The sequence below is a fragment of the Rhinoderma darwinii genome, chromosome 5, assembly GCF_050947455.1.
Source record: "Rhinoderma darwinii isolate aRhiDar2 chromosome 5, aRhiDar2.hap1, whole genome shotgun sequence".
Classification (NCBI taxonomy): Eukaryota; Metazoa; Chordata; class Amphibia; order Anura; family Rhinodermatidae; genus Rhinoderma; species Rhinoderma darwinii.
This window is the reverse complement of record NC_134691.1, coordinates 70,679,193-70,696,613: the sequence shown is the minus strand read 5'-3', so window position 1 is coordinate 70,696,613 and position 17,421 is coordinate 70,679,193. Positions and strand designations below refer to the sequence as shown.

At 42.2% G+C, this 17,421-nt stretch overlaps 1 protein-coding gene across 2 annotated transcripts in view; it reads right to left on the bottom strand.

The window, feature by feature from the left end:
• Positions 1 to 17,421, bottom strand: part of TRPA1 (transient receptor potential cation channel subfamily A member 1) — a 100,226-nt gene that overhangs the window by 78,304 nt on the left and 4,501 nt on the right. The window lies entirely within an intron of this gene.

The window sequence follows — 17,421 nt, the reverse complement described above, 5'->3', positions numbered from 1 at the left end:
TATGCATGTTGTCATGTATGTATGTATATATGTGCATGTATGTTTGCATGTATGTTGGCATGTATGTATATATGTGCATGTTTGTATGTATATTTGCATGTATATATTTGCATGTATGTATGTTTGCATGTATGTATTTTTGCATGTATGTTGTCATGTATGTATGTATGTTGTCATGTATGTATATATGTGCATGTGTGTATGTATATTTGTATGTATGTATGTATGTTTGCATGTATGTTTGCATGAATGTATGTATATTTGCATGTGTGTATATATATATATGTATGTATGTTGTCATGTATGTATGTATGTTGTCATGTATGTATATATGTGCATGTATGTTGGCATGTATGTATATATGTGCATGTGTGTATGTATGTATATTTGCATGTATGTATGTTGTCATGTATGTATGTATATATGTGCATGTATGTTTGCATGTATGTTGGCATGTATGTATACATGTGCATGTTTGTATGTATATTTGCATGTATATATGTTTGCATGTGTGTATGTATGTTTGCATGTATGTATGTTTGCATGTATGTATGTTGTCATGTATGTTTGTATGTATGTTGTCATGTATGTATGTATATATGTGCATGTATGTATGTTTGCATGTTTTTATTTTTGCATGTATGTTTGCATGTATGTTTATATATATGTGCATGTATGTAATTATGTTTGCATGTATTTATGTTTGCATGTATATTTGTGCATGCTTGTATATATGTATGTATGTATCTTTGCATGTTTGTTTGTATGTATGTATGTTTTCATGTGTGTGTGTGTATGCATGTATGTATGATAGTTTGCATGTATATATGTGTGTATGTTTGCATGTATGTATATTTGCATGTATATATGTGCATGCTTGTATATATGTATGTATGTTTGTATATATGTATGTATATTTGTATATATGTATGTATGGCCATGTATGATACTGTCTGCTGGCGCCCTGTATCTAAGTCAACTTTGCGGCAGGCTTCTATACATGGTATAACAGTCAGTATCACACATTAAACTGAATCTAAGCCTACAACATGTTTTATTTCATTATTTTATTTTTTTACAGGTTTGGTGTTTGGACTACGTCGGTTTCGAGGACTACTTCGATGACGGTTTTTTTTCTACAATAAAATGGTTAATGAGGGTTGTGTTGGGGGTGCTTTATTTCAATAAAATATTTTATCTATATCTTTGTCTTTTTCTTTTCAAATTTTATTATTACCACTTTAGTAATGGCCGCTGTCTGAGTGACAACATCCATTACTAATGCGAGGCTTAGTGTTAGCCGGTGCAGAGGCTAACACTAACCACCATTATTACCCCGGTACCCAAAACCACCAGGGGTGCCGGGAAGAGCCAGGTACGATCCAGTACCCGGCCATCTGTTGTGATGGTCGGGCCCTGGGGCGGCCGCAGGCTGGTATTATGAGGCTGGGAAGGGCCAAAAACAGTGGACCTTCCCACCCTTGTAATGCTAGGCTGCTGCTGCTGTGTTGTATCTGGCTGGTTATAAAAGTGGGGGGGACCCCACGTCATTTTTTTAAATTATTTATTTATTTACATTTTTTTTTAAAAAAAGACATGGGGTTCCACCCAATTTATCATAACCAGCCACATACAACACAGTGTTATTAGCCTGGGAATGGACAAAACCAGTGGCCCTTCCCACCCATGTAATGCCAGACTGCTGCGGCCTTGTATATGGCTGGTTATTAAAAATGTGGGGGACCCGTCTATTGCTAAATTTGTTAAATTCCAAAAAAAAAACGACGTGGGGGTCCCCCCCATTTTTATAACCAGCCCGATACAACACAGCAGCAGCAGCCTAGCATTACAAGGGTGGGAAGGTCCACTGATTTTGGCCCTTCCCAGCCTCATAATACCAGCCTACGGCCGCCCCAGTACCCGACCATCACAACAGATGGTCGGGTACTGGATCGTACCAAGCTCTTCCCGGCACCCCTGGTGGTGGTGGGTACCGGGGTAATAATGGGTGGTTAGTGCTAGCCTCTGCACCGGCTAACACTAAGTACCGCCTTAATAATGGACGCTGTCAATCAGCCAACTGCCATTATCTAGGCACTAATAAAGTTTGAAAAAAAAAACACAAAGACAATTCTTTTTTATTGAAATAAGAAATCCCCAACAAAACCCTCGTTAACCATTTTATTAAAATTTGAAAAAACGCAGATCTACGCAGTAGTCCAACGAATCGTAGATGTAGTCCAATCGGTACATCAAAATCTGCAACAACATAAAAAAACAGTTATCAATGTGAACAATACCAATACTTCTACTCACCTACACACATATATACACGCACACACAAACAAACAACCATACACAGACACACACATATATACACAAACACAACAAGATATACACACACACATAAACAGACAAACACGCACATATACACAAACTCACACATATACAAACAAAAACACACATATCCAAACACACACACACACAGTTATACACACATACACGAACACATATACACAAACACATATACAAACAAAAACACACATACCCAAACACATATACACAAACACATATACACAAACACACCCATATATACACACAAACACACACCCATATACACATACAAAAACACACACAAACATCTACACACAAACATATACACAAATACACCCATATATACACAAACATATACACAAAACACATATACACAAACACACCCATATATACACACACACACACATATAAAAACAAAAACAGACAAAGTCACATACCCAAACACACATATATACACAAACACACACATACACAAACACGGTTTCTTTTAAATGCTGCTGGGGAACCCGCTCGATCCACTATATACGGCTGCGCTACAGTGCAGCATTTAAAAGAAACAGGATCCTGACCTGTCCATAGAGTTTAAGGCAGCACAGAGTATTTCAGGAGATGAGCGTGCAGATTCAGTGCTGCTGCGAACTCTGCTCTTACCATTACGTAGCTCTCAGTCTGTTACCTCTCCTCCACTCCTGTCCTCCAGAACACCTTCACATGATTGGCAAGTCACCACGTAATGGTAAGAGCAGAGTTCACAGCAGCACAGAGTATTTCAGGAGATGAGCGTGCGGATCTTGTGCGGGGTGGTGACTTGCCAATCACGTGAAGGTGTTATTGAGGACAGGAGTGGAGGAGAGGTAACAGACTGAGCTACGTAATGGTAAGAGCAGAGTTCACAGCAGCACTGAATCTGCACGCTCCTCTCCTGAAATACTCTGTGCTGCTGTGAACTCTGTTCTTACCATTACGTAGCTCAGTCTGTTACATCTCCTCCACTCCTGTCCTCTATAACACGTTCACATGATTGGCAAGTCACCACCACGCACAAGATCCGCACGCTCATCTCCTGAAATACTCTGTGCTGCTGTGAACTCTGCTCTTACCATTACGTGGTGACTTGCCAATCATGTGAAGGTGTTCTTGAGGACAGGAGTGGAGGAGAGATAACAGACTGAGAGCTACGTAATGGTAAGAGCAGAGTTCACAACAGCACTGAATCTGCACGCTCATCTCCTGAAATACTCTGTGCTGCCTTAAACTCTGTGGACAGGTCAGGATCCTGTTTCTTTTAAATGCTGCACTGTAGCGTAGCCTTATATAGTGGATCGAGCGGGTTCCCTAGCAGCATTTAAAAGAAACAGGATCCTGACCTGTCCACAGAGTTTAAGGCAGCACAGATTATTTCAGGAGATGAGCACGGGCAGCCGTACGTTTTTCCGAGCCGTGCTCCCATCATGCACACGACCGTAAAAACACCCGTTATTGCGGGTCGTAATTACGACCCGCAATAACGGGCTCATAGACTTCTGTTACCCACGGGTACCTTTCCGTATTCTCACGGGAAGGTGCCCGTGCCGTTAAAAAAATAGAACATGTTCTATTTTTCTATTTTACGGGCCGTGCTGCTATAATTATAATGACAGCACGGTTCGCAAAAGCGGCCGGCTGCCCGTGGCCGGCCGGCCGTGCTCGTACTTACGAGTCGTAATTACGAGCACGGCCCGTAAAATAAAAAAATAGAACATGTTCTATCTTTTTAACGGCACGGGCACCTTCCCGTGAGAAAACGGGAAGGTACCCGTGGCTAACAGAAGTCTATGGGCCCGCTATTTCGGGTCGTAATTACGACCCGTGATAACGGGTGTTTTTATGGTCGTGTGCATGAGGCCCCGTAATGACGGGTGGCTACATGTGTGCACCCGTCATTACGGCAGCGTTGCTAGGCGACGTCAGTAAGGGTATGTGCACACACACTAATTACGTCCGTAATTGACGGACGTATTTCGGCCGCAAGTACCGGACCGAACACCCTGAAGGGAGCCGGGCTCCTAGCATCATATTTATGTACGATGCTAGGAGTCCCTGCCTCTCCGTGGAACTACTGTCCCGTACTGAAAACATGATTACAGTACGGGACAGTTGTCCTGCAGAGAGGCAGGGACTCCTAGCATCGTACATAAGTATGATGCTAGGAGCCCGGCTCCCTGCACTGTGTTCGGTCCGGTACTTGCGGCCGAAATACGTCCGTCATTTACGGACGTAATTAGTGTGTGTGCACATACACTAAATAGTCACTGTTCAGGGTGCTGAAAGAGTTAACTGATCGGCAGTAACTGTTTCAGTACCATGGACAGTGACTACCGATCACAGTACCTGTAAAAAAAAAGACGTTCATACTTACCGAGAACTTTCTGCTTCCTCCAGTCCGGTCTCCTGGCCGTTGCCTTGGTGACGCGTCCCTCTCGACATCCGGCCCGACATTCCTTGATGACGATGCAGCCTTGTGAGCGCTGCAGCCAATCACAGGCTGCCGCGGCCTCTGCAGCCAATCACAGGCTGCAGAGGCCTCTGCAGCCAATCACAGGCTGCCGCGTCAGAAAAGGTCGGACTGGAGGAAGAAGAGGGACTCGTCAACAAGACAACGACCGGGTACGTATGAAATGCTTTTTATTTTATTTTTAATCAGCAGCCTCTTTTCTCTATCAGTGATTGATAGAGATAAGTGGCTGCCGATTTGTATAATGTTTTTGACCGGGTTCGGTCAAAACGGGTTCGGCCGAACCCGGTGAAGTTCGGATTCGCTGCGAACCGAACTTTACCGGAAGTTCGGACCGAAACCGGGTTCGGTTGTCCCGGTTCGCTCATCTCTATTTATGATACTGGCAAAATTTGCTCGATACATTCAGTATTTAATTGTGAAAAGCACCAAAATTTTGTGAAAAATTAGTATTTTTCTAAATTTAAATGTATCTGCTTGTAAGACAAATAGTAATACCACACAAAATTGTTGATAATTAATATCCCCCATATGTCTACTTTAGATTGGCATAGTTTTTTGAACATCCTTTTATTTTTCTAGGATATTACAAGGCTTAGAACTTTAGCAGCAATTTCTCATATTTTAAAGAAAATTTCAAAAAACTATTTTTACAGGGGCTGTTCATATGTGAAGCGGCTTTTAGGGCCTTATATATTAGAAACCCCCAATAAGTCACCCCATTTTAAAAACCTGACCCCTCAAAGTATTCAAAACAGCATTTAGAAAGTTTCTTAACCCTTTAGGCATTTCACAGGAATTAAAGCAAAGTAGAGGTGACATTTTCAAATTTCATATTTTTTTTTTGCAGTAATTAATTTTTATTCTATTTTTTTTTGTAATACAGAAAGTTTTACCAGAGAAATACAACTCAATATTTATTGCCCAGGCTCTGCAGTTTTAGGAAATATTCCACATGTGGCCGTAGCGTGCTAATGGACTGAAGCACAGGCCTCAGAATCAAAAGGAGCACCTAGTGGATTTTGGGGCCTCCTTTTTATTAGAAAATATTTTAAGCACCATGTCAGGTTTGAAGGTCTCTTGCGGTGCCAAAACAGTGGAAATCCCCCCAAAAGTGACCCCATTTTGGAAACAACACCCCTTGAGGAAATTATCTAGGGATATAGTGAGCATTTTTACCCCGCAGTTTTTTTGCAGAAATTATTGAAAGTAAGTCGTTTGGTTTCTGGGCACTATGTCGCATTTGCAAAGTCCCTGTGGGATAAAAACAGTGGACCCCCCCCCCCAGAAGTGACCCCATTTTGGAAACAACACCCATCATGGTATTCACCTAGGGGTGTAGTGAGCATATTAACCCCACAGGTGTTTGGCAAAAATTGGTGTGCACTCGATGTTGCAGAGTGAAAATGGGATTTTATCCATAGATATGCCAACATGTGGTGCCCAGCTTCTGCCACCATAACAAGACCACTCTCTAATAATTATGCTGTGTTTCCTGGTTTTAGAATCACCCTAAATGTGGCCCTAATCTTTTGCCTGGACGTTTGACCAGGCTCAGGAGTGAAAGAGTACCATGTAAAATTGAGGCCTAATTTGGTGACTTACACAGTATTGGTTCACAATTGCAGAGGCACTGAGTGAAATAATAAAAGAAACCCCTGAGAAGTGACCCCATTTTGGAAACTGCACCCTTCAAGGCATTTATTAAGTGGTGTAGTGAGCATTTTCACCCCACAAGTCTTTTCCATAAATCATTGCGCTGCGGAAGGTGCAAAGTAAACATTTTAATTTTTCCCTAGATATGCCATTTCAGTGGCAAATATGTTGTGCCCAGCTTGTGCCACTGGAGACACACACCCCGAAAATTGTTTAAAGAGTTCTCCCGGGTATGGCGATGCCATATACAGTATGTGGAAGTAAACTGCTGTTTGGGCACGCTGTAGGGTTCAGAAGGGAGGTAGCGCCATTTGGATTTTGCTTGGTAGTAGTTTTGTTTGGAGGCTTACTGGTGTTTCCATTTATAATGTGGGGCATATGTGAGCCGGATGGAGTATATAAGGGGCATAGTCAGGTGGTATAATAATAAGGTAAAAAATAAAATAATCCATAGATGTGGGTTAGGGCTTATTCAGACGAACGTATAATACGTCCGTGCAACGCGCGTGATTTTCACACGCCTCGTACGGACCTGTGTTAGTCAATGGGGCCGTTCAGACAGTCCGTGATTTTCATGCAGCGTGTGTCCGCTGCGTAAAACTCATGACATGTCCTATATTTGTGCGTTTTTCACGAATCACGCACCCATTGAAGTCAATGGGTGCGTGAAAATAACGAGCAGCACACGGAAGCACATCCGTGTGACGTGCGTGATTCGTGCAACAGCAGTAAAAACTATGAATGAAAACAGAAAAGCACCACGTGCTTTTCTGTTTACAAACAGAGTGTCATAATGATGGCGGCTGCGCGAAAATCACGCAGCCACGCATCATAATCTGCTGACACACAAAGCTGTTATGTACCTTTTGCGCGCGTAAAACGCCGTGTTTTTTGCGCACGCAAAACGCACACGCTCGTGTGAATCCGGCCTTACGCTGTGAAGCAATCCTTTATGCTCAGGCCGGCGTCTCACTGATAAATGTCCTTCCTTATCCTCCTTTTGGTCCACACTCCGCACATTTGCAGTTTGGGGAATTTTGCTGGAAAGTGTCGTCTTGGTATAAAACGGGCACCATCGCTTCCAGCAGATATGTTTGGGCCCCACCCTTCCTGGTTCCCTAATTTTAGTGCCTTGATAATTAGCCTCTTGAAACAGAAGTTTTTTTTACGGCGTTCACTGCGCGGGATAAATAACATAATATTTTTATAGTTCAGGTCATTACGGTCGCAGCGATACCAAATATGTATGGTTTATTATTTTTTTCAATAATAAATGACTTGATAAGGGAAAAATGGGGAGATTGTGTTTTATTTTATTACTGTAAGGCTTTATTCAGACGAACGTAAAATACGCGCGTGCAACGCGCGTGATTTTCACGTGCGTTGCCCGTAGCTATATTTGTCAATGGGGCCGTGCAGACATGGCAGCGTTTTTTGCGCAGCGTTGCTCCGTTGCCAAAAACTCATGACATGTCCGTTGATTCAGCGTTTTCAACGCATCACGCACCCATTGAAGTCAATGGGTGCGTGAAAACCACGCATGTCGCACGGAAGCACTTCCGTGCGAACTGCGTGTTTGCGCAACAGCTGTCAAAAGGATGAATGTAAACAGAAAAGCACCACGTGCTTTTCTGTTTCCGAACATCCAAACGGAGTGTCTTTGCGATTAGCGAACCCCGACAACCGAAGCTAACTTCACCGGGTTCGGCCAAACTCGTTTTGGCCGAACCCGGCAAAAAAATTTCCGGTCCGCGACGTCGGGAGACATTCACTGTGCATGGTGCTGAAAGAGTTAAACTGTTTCAGCACCATGGACAGTGACTTGCGATCCCAAAATACATGAACCTGTAAAAAAAACCGAAGTTCTAACTTACCGATTACTCCTGTCTCCTTCCTGCAGTCCGACCTCCCGGGATGACACTTCAGTTCAAGTGACAGCTCCAGCCAATCACAGGCCAAGCACAGGCTGCAGCCAATCACAGGCTGCAGCGGTCACTTGGACTGCCGCGTCATCCAGGGAGGTGGGACCCGATGTCAAGAGAGGCGCGTCACCAAGGACGCGTCACCAAGGCAACGGCCGGGAAGTTCTCGGTAAGTAGGAACTTTATCTTTTTTTTTTTACAGGTTTTTCGCTGTTGTGTTCGGCATTCACTGTCGAGGGTGCTGAAAGATTTAGCTCTTTCAGCACCTTGGACAGTGACGGGCGTCGACAAGCCTCATCCCTATGATGCCGGCTGCGCGAAAATCACGCAGCCGCGCATCATACACGGATGACACACGCAGCTGTCAAATGGTTTTTGCGCGCGCAAAACGCTGCGTTGTTTGCGCGCGCAAAAACGCAACGCTCGTGTGAATCCAGCCTAACTGGTTGAAGACGCAGGACGAGAATGCTCGTCCTGAGCGGCGGGTCGTTGCCGCATTAGGACGAGTATCCTCGTCCTGCAGTTAAACTGTCACCGCTTGTAAACAAACGGTGACAGGACAGTGACTTCAGCTGTCACAGACAGCTGAGCGTCACAGCTATCGGCGGTGGGACCAATCACAGCTCTCCCCCCCGTGGATCGCTGTGATTGGTCAGTCACTCCAGACTGACCAATCACATCAGAAAAGTGAGTTGCCGCTCTTCCTCTGTGACGGATCTCCTCATTTCTGTCACAGTTGTGACAGTTCTGAGGAGATTGGACCAGAGTGAATTTAGTGCGTCCCCTCACAAGTGTAAAACAGCACACAAACCCGTTTTTTAACCCCATAGAGCTCCCCAATCCACCTCCCCTTCCCTCTCCTTTTGCCAAGTTACTTCGTTTGTTAAAAAAAATAAAAAAAATATCTAAAAAATAATCTAAAAACAATTATAGGTAGTGTAGGATATATATAGGTGATTATTTTATATATATATATATATATATATATATATATATATTACACGTGTATATTATATATATATACGTTATATAGTATATATATATATATATATATATATATATATATAGGTAATAAATATACGCTATATATATCGCACGCAGACGTCCGAAAAAGAGTGTTAACTCTTCCTGCGCTGACGTTTTAGGCGCAATTTTTGTTTTACCATAAAATAAAAAGTTACAATTTAAAATAATAAATAAAAAATTTTAGTAGTAGTTTAGGTAGGTTTACATATATACACACGCATACACCAGGTTTCTGACGACATTTCAGACGTCGTTTTTTTATTTGTCATAATTTTTTTTAAAAAGTATAAAGTTATGGCTAAACAGAGGAGGCCTACGCCATGCTGTGTTCAGACACGGAAACCGCCAGTGAGGATGAGGAACACTTCCTTATTTTGTCATCCTCTAGCGATAGTGAGGAACCCCCACAAAGGCGGAGTAGGCAGAGTGACAGTCACTCAAGTAACTCCAATTGGGTGCCCCCAAATATTTTTTCACCCAAAATTCCTGAATTCACTTCTGCCCCAGGAATAAAAATTTATACCACTGGGTAAACGGAATTAAATTTCTTTCAAATTTTCTTCACGGAGGAATTGGTGAACCTAATGGTCACCCAAACAAATATTTATGCCGAACAGTATCTGGCCAGTCACCCCGCGTCATATTATGCTAGAGGCCAGATGTGGCATCCAACATGTGCTGCAGAAATTAAAAAGTTCTGGGGGCTCCTTCTTAATATGGGGCTTATTAAGAAACCCACCATACGGTCTTACTGGTCGACCGACGTTCTGTATGCTACCCCAATGTACAGGGCTGTAATGGTGAGAACTCGGTTTGAGGCAATATTGAGATTCCTCCATTACACTGACAACAGCCAGTGCCCTCCGCCTGGTGACCCCAACCAGGACACATTATTTAAAATTAGGCCACTCATTTCACTTCTGAGTGAAAATTTTTCAGAGGCATACACCCCTAATAAAAAAATTGCCATAGATGAGTCACTCGTGCTCTTCAAAGGAAGGCTACGATTTAGGCAATACTTGCCAAGTAAAATGGCAAAATACGGGATCAAAATTTATAAGCTCTGTGAGAGTGAAAGTGGGTACACTCACAGATTTCGAATTTACGAGGGAAAAGACTCCCAAATCTGCCCAACAGAGTGTCCCCCTGTCCTCAATACAAGCGGCAAAATTGTGTGGGACCTTTTGTACCCCCTGCTAGATAAAGGTTATAACCTTTTATATAGATAATTTCTATACTAGCGTCCCACTGTTCCACTGCCTATTTGATAAAAATACAGTCGCCTGTGGCACAATACGGAGGAATCAAAAAGGCCTCCCAAAAAATTTGGTCGACCAGAAACTGAGACCTGGTGATAGCAGGTAATTGTCTAATGGGACTGTGATGGTGACCAAATTTAGGGATAAAAAATATGTTTTTATCATCACGTCCATTCATGGGGACAGCAGCACCCCTGTTCCAGTAAGAGGGCGTAATGCCACAGCCCTCAAGCCTGTGTGTATACAGGAATATAACCAGCACATGGGTGGCGTAGACCTGGCAGATCAAATGCTACAGCCGTACAGCGCGATGAGGAAGTCCCGCGTATGGTACAAGAAGACTGCAGTGCACCTCATACAAACAGCGCTGTACAATTCTTTTATTATTTATAGGAAGTCAGGGAATCCAGCACGGTATCTTGATTACCAGGAAAAAGTAATAAAGCAACTACTTTTCAAAGACAGAGCAGAAGAGGCTGCAAGTACATCCCATAGCAGCGAGGCCAGCAAAGTGAAGTGCCCCCCACTGAGAAAAAGAGAAGACCATACAAAAAATGCAGCGTCTGTTATAAAAACGGAATGTGACACTTGTCCTGATAAGCCAGGATTGTGTATCAAGGACTGTTTTCGCGCCTACCATTCCTCCCTAAATTATTAATTTTATGACTTACTCTCTACTTTTTTTTTTACCCATTTTTGGCCTTTCATCCCTATTTCCGGTACATTATTGCCCATTTATGAATTGGAATTTAACCTAAAAAATAACTAAATACTTCATTATACCCCTAGATTAATACTAGTACATTATTGCCCATTTATGAATTGGAATTAAACCTAAAAAAATAACTAAATACTTGATTATACCCCTAGATGAATACTGAAAAACTAAATACTTCATTATACCCCTAGATGAATACTGAAAAACGAAATACTTCATTATACCCCTAGATGAATACTGAAGGACAGTGTTTTCTGCTCAGTCACTTCAGAAAATCTGCAAATAAATTGTGCCTGGAATTAATCTAACTAGGCCCAAAAAGCCACAAGGCGCTCCTTCAGTTTTATCCTCTCCCGTAATTCTAGCTAAAAAAAACGACATGATCAACATAATCACTATACCCCTAAATGAATACTTTCAGGGTGTAGTTTCCAAAATGGTGTAACTTTTTTGGAGTTTCCACTGTACTGGCACCTCAGTGGCTCTGTAAATGTGACATGACACCGAAAACCATTCCAGCAAAATCTGTTCTTAAAAAGCCAAATGGCACTACTTCCCTTCTGAGCCCTGCCGTGGGTCCAAACAGCAGTTATTACCACATATGAGGTATTCCCGTAATCAGGAGAAGTTTCTTTACAAATTGTGTGGTTCTTTTTCTCCTTTATTCCTAGTAAAAATTAAAAATGTCTACGTTTTTTCAGAAAAAAAGTTGATTTTCATATTCATGGCCAAATTCCACTATTCCACTAAATTCTGCAAATAACCTGTGGGGTCAAAATGCTCACTATACCCCTAGGAAAATTCCTTGAGGGGTGTACTTTCTAAAATGGGGTTGCTTTTGGGGGGTTTCCACTGTTTTGGTACCTCCAGGACGTTGCAAACGCGACACGGCACCGAAAATCATTCCAGCAAAATCTGTGCTCCAAAATCCAAATGGCGCTGTTTCCCTTCTGAGCCCTGCCGTGGGTCCAAACAGCGGTTTCTTACCACATATGCGGTATTCCCGTAATCGGGAGAAGTTGCTTTACAAATTTTGTGGTTCTTTTTCTCCTTTATTCCTAGTAAAAATTAAAAATGTCTACGTTTTTTCAGAAAAAAGGTGGACTTTCAATTTTACAGACTATTTCCAATAATTTTAGCAGAAAACCTGTGGGGTTAAAATGCTAACTATACCCCTCGATAAATTCCCTGAGGGGTGTAGTGTCACTTTTGGGGGCTCTCCACTGTTTGGGCACCACAAGACCTCTTCAAACCTGACATGGTGTCTAAAATATAATCTAAAAAAAGGAGGCCCCAAAATCCTCTAGGTGCTCCTTTGCTTCTGAGGTCCGTGTTTCAGTCCAAGAGGACACTAGGGCCACATGTGGGATATTTCTAAAAACTGTAGAATCAGGGTAATACATTTTGAGTTGCAATTCTTGGCTAAAACCTTCTGTGGTACAAATTTTTTTTATCACAAATTAATTTTGGCAAAAAAAAATTAAATTAGTACATTTCACGTCTATTTTGCTTTAATTCCTGTGAAACGCCTAAAGGGTTAAGAAACTTTTTGAATGCTGTTTTGAATACTTTGAGGGGTGCAGTTTTTAAAATGGGGTGATTTATGGGGTCTATCTAGTACATAAGGCCTTCAAAGCCACTTCAGAACTGAACTGGTCCCTGTAAAAATGGCCTTTTGAAATTTTCTTGAAAATGTGAAAAATTGCTGCTAAAGTTCTAAGCCTTGTAACGTCCTATAAAAATAAAAGGGCGTTCAAAAAACGAAGCAAACATAAAGTAGACATATGGGGGATGTTAACTAGTAACTATTTTGTGTGGTATTACTAACTGTCTTACAAGCATATACATTTAAATGAAGAAAAATGCTAATTTTCACAAATTTTCTCTAAATTTTGGTGTTTTTCACAAATAAATACTGAATTTATCGACCATTTTTTTTCACTAACATCAAGTACAATATGTCACGAAAAAACAATCTCAGAATCGCTTGGATAGGTAAAAGCGTTCCGGAGTTATTACCACATGTCAGATTTGAAAAAATCGGCTGTGTCCTGAAGGCCAAAACAGGATGTGTCCTTAATGGGTTAAACTTTTATTGTATTTTTACAACTTTTATTTTAATTTTTTTTACACTTTTTTTTACACTTTTCTTTAGTCCCACTAGGTGACTTGAAGATTCAACTGTTTGTTTGAAGTTCTAATACATTGCACTACCTATGTAGTGCAATGTATTGGAACTGTCAGTTGTTCACTGACAGCAAGTCGATGAGGCTCCGCCTCTGGGCGGGCCCTAATCGGCTCCCGTAATGGCAGACAGGAGGCCATTGTTAGGCCTCCTGTTGCCATAGTAACAGTTGCCAGCCTTGCCATCGCATGGCAGGCTGCCGATTTGCTATAAACCGCTAAGGCAGGCTGCCGATTTGCTATAAACTGCTAAGATGCAGCGATCGCATTGGATCGCTGCATCGAAGGGCTTGATGGCAGGAATCGGAGCTAGCTCCGGTTCCTGCCGATACATCGGGGTGTCCGCTGTAACATACAGCGGACACCCACTGCTGATGACGCCGGAAGCTGAGTCGGCGTCATCTTGCCGATGGTACCGGAAGCCTTTTAGGCCCCGCCGGCGAGCGGGGCATAGGAGGCTTCCGTTGCTGGCAGACTGGGAGGTAAGTGTTAGGCCTCCGATCGCCTTTTCATCCACCGGCAACCCAGCGATCACGTTGCTGGGGTGCCGGTGGCTAAAAACTCCTCACATGCTGCGATCTCTATTGAACGCAGCATGTGAGGGGTTAATCGGCTGGATCGGCGGCTAGATCCGGTCCCGGCCGTTACATGAGGGTGCCAGCTGTAACATACAGCTGGCACCCAGCGGTGATGGCGCTGGTTCAGCTCCTGAGCTAGCTCTATCTCCTTCACGTAACTGTACGTGATTTTGCGGGAAGGGGTTAAACAGTCCGCACATGCTGTGATGCAACAGATACACCCTATAAGGTTGGGTTCCCACAGTGCAGATTTGCTGCAGATTTTGCAGCCCATTAAGGCCTTTCTTTATACATTTCTTGTGTTTAGTTATTCCTGGTTTGGGTAAAAAAAAACACATGCAAAATCTGCACTGTGGGAACCCAAACTAAGGTGCCCGCTGTTGGGCTAAACTAATCAGCCATGTACACCCTTACCCTGCCCATAAAAAGTTAAAACACATAGATTATGCCCCGATATTAATATTGGCACGGCTGGTCTAAGGTACTGCATATAACGTATAGTTAGGCTAGATTCTGACTTGAGTGTCCGATTTGCGCTTGTAAAAAATTCAGCGCTTTTTCTACATTTCATGAAATGTGTGTTCGTATAGGCATCAGTGCGCTTTGCGTGTGTCGTACGTTTTTCACGTCTGTGCAAGCACTTCCTTTTTAAAAAAAAATATTTCTCTGCTTTTCTATGTAACTGATGCGTAAAACACGGACAGCACGCAGATGACGTCCATGTGCTGTCCGTGGTTTTCACGCACCCATTGACTTCAATGGGAGACTATCACACCAATATAGGACATGCAGTGAGTTTCATACAACGAACACTCGCTGCGTGAAAACTCCTGCATGTCTGAATAGCCCCATTGAAATGAATGGGTCCGCCTGCTGCTATTGATTTCAACGCACAGCACACGAACGAGTAAAAGGGTATGTTCACACGCTTAACAAAAAAGTCTAAAAAAACGGAGCTTTTTTCAAGGGAAAACAGCCCCTGATTTTCAGAAGTTTTTTGAGCAACTCGCATTTTTCGCTGCGTTTTTCGCACCATTTTCGCAGCGTTTTTTACGGCCGTTTTTGGAGCTGTTTTCATTGGAGTCTATGAGAAAACGGCTCCAAAAACGTCCCAAGAAGTGTCCTGCACTTCTTTTGACGAGGCTGTAATTTTACGTACCGTCTTTTGACAGCGACGCGTAAAATGACAGGTTGTCGGCACAGAACATCGTAAAGCCCATTGAAAGTAATGGGCAGATGTTTGCCGACGTATTGGAGCCGTTTTTTTCAGACGTAATTCGAGGCGTAAATCGCCTCCATTACTTCTTAAAATAGGTAGTGAATGAGCCCTAAGGATTGGCACCTGCGAGCGTTCTAATATTTTTTAAACTTTCGGGATGATCAACAGCAAAGGGACATTAATGCATATATGTGAAATGATGGGAATAATAATCCACGTGATAAATAGGTCTCACCATTGTAAACATTTCTGGTGCATTTTTTGCATATGCATAGAATAAATTCCAATTTAATCTGATCCTACTAGTACCATAGACAATTAATTATGATTAGTAGAGTTGAGAAAATCTGTGAAAATCTGCTCAGCTGAATTTCCTATTACAAAGTCATATTTCCCTCATAAAACAGCCAATGCTGAAAGTGGAATTTGTGTTAAACAGTTAGGGTATGTTCACACGAGGGTGTCCGTAACGGCTGAAATTACGGGGATGTTTCAGCCTGAAAACATCCCCGTAATTTCAGCCGTACCGGCATGTGCAGGCGCTTGAACGCCGCGTCAATTACGGGCGTAATTAGCACTGCTATTCATTGGAGTCAATGAATAACGGCTCTAATTACGGCCAAAGAAGTGACAGGTCACTTCTTTGACGCGGGCGTCTATTTACGCGCCGTCTTTTGACAGCGGCGCGTAAATATACGCCTCGTGTGAACAGACAAACGTCTGCCCATTGCTTTCAATGGGCAGATGTTTGTCAGCGCTATTGAGGCGCTATTTTCGGGCGTAATTCGGGGCAAAAACGCCCGATTTACGTCCGTAAATAGGCCGTGTGAACATACCCTTAAAGGGGTTGTCCAGGATTAGAAAAACATGACTGCTTTCTTTCAAAAACAGTGCCACACCTGTCCATGGGTTCTATTTGGTATTGCAGCTCAGCTCCATTAAAGTGAATAGGTCAACCTTAATTTTCAATACAGGGGCATCCCACAAAAAACGTCTACCGCATGGTATATGCTTTTTATTTTAATGGGAGCGTGTGGGTGAAATATGAGAAACACTCAGATGTAGCCATCTTTATCTTGATTTTTAACGCATTAAATACACAGTGTCAATAAACTATAACTTTTTCAATGACTTTTCAATGGCTTTTGTTGCATGTTATCACGCTGCAGCAAGTTATCAGAGTCAAGATAAACTTGGCTGCATCTGTATGTCTCAACATAAACTGAATGGCCACTTCCTTAGAGACACCCATCTAGTAGCACATTGGACCTTCTTTGGCCTTCAGAACTGTAGTAATAATAGCATAGATTCCACTAGATATCATGCAGACAGTATAGTTTCTTGCAGTTGCCACTAAAGGGTTCTTCTACCATCTTGGTTCTCCAAATAAGCCCTGCCAAAGGCACGGTGAATGGCGGAAAGAAAATTTAAACAGCCAGAATTGCTGTTTTTTGGTCACCTCACCTCCCCCTAAAAAAATAGAATAAATAGTGACAAAATGATACTAAGAAAAACTATAGCTTGCCCCGCACAAAACAAGCCCTTACATAGCTCCTTCGACAGAAAAATTGTTATGGGCATCAGCATATGCAGACAGAAAACACATTTATTTATCTAATTGTTTTTATTTATCTATTTTATTTATTTTAGTTAACATGTCGTTTTTACCACATGGGGAACGCCGTAAAAAACAAACCCAAAAACAATGTTTTTTTCTTTTACAAATGTTTTTTACTATTCCACCCGCAAAGATTTTTTTAAATTTTTGAGTACACTATATGGTGTATTACATGGTATTTTAAAAGGCTACCACTCATAAGGATACGTTGTTGGAGAAATAAAGTTATGGCTTTTAAAAGATGGGGAGGAAAAAACGATAACCAAAAAACAAAAATAGGCTTGGTACGTAAGGGGTTAAATTATTTCTGGACCTAGATGATTACCATTCATGTATAAAGGCTGTGTGTGAAGCTAAGGGAAGGAGATAAAATAGGGTCTTTGTTCTCTGCCTTGTAGCAATGTCATACATCA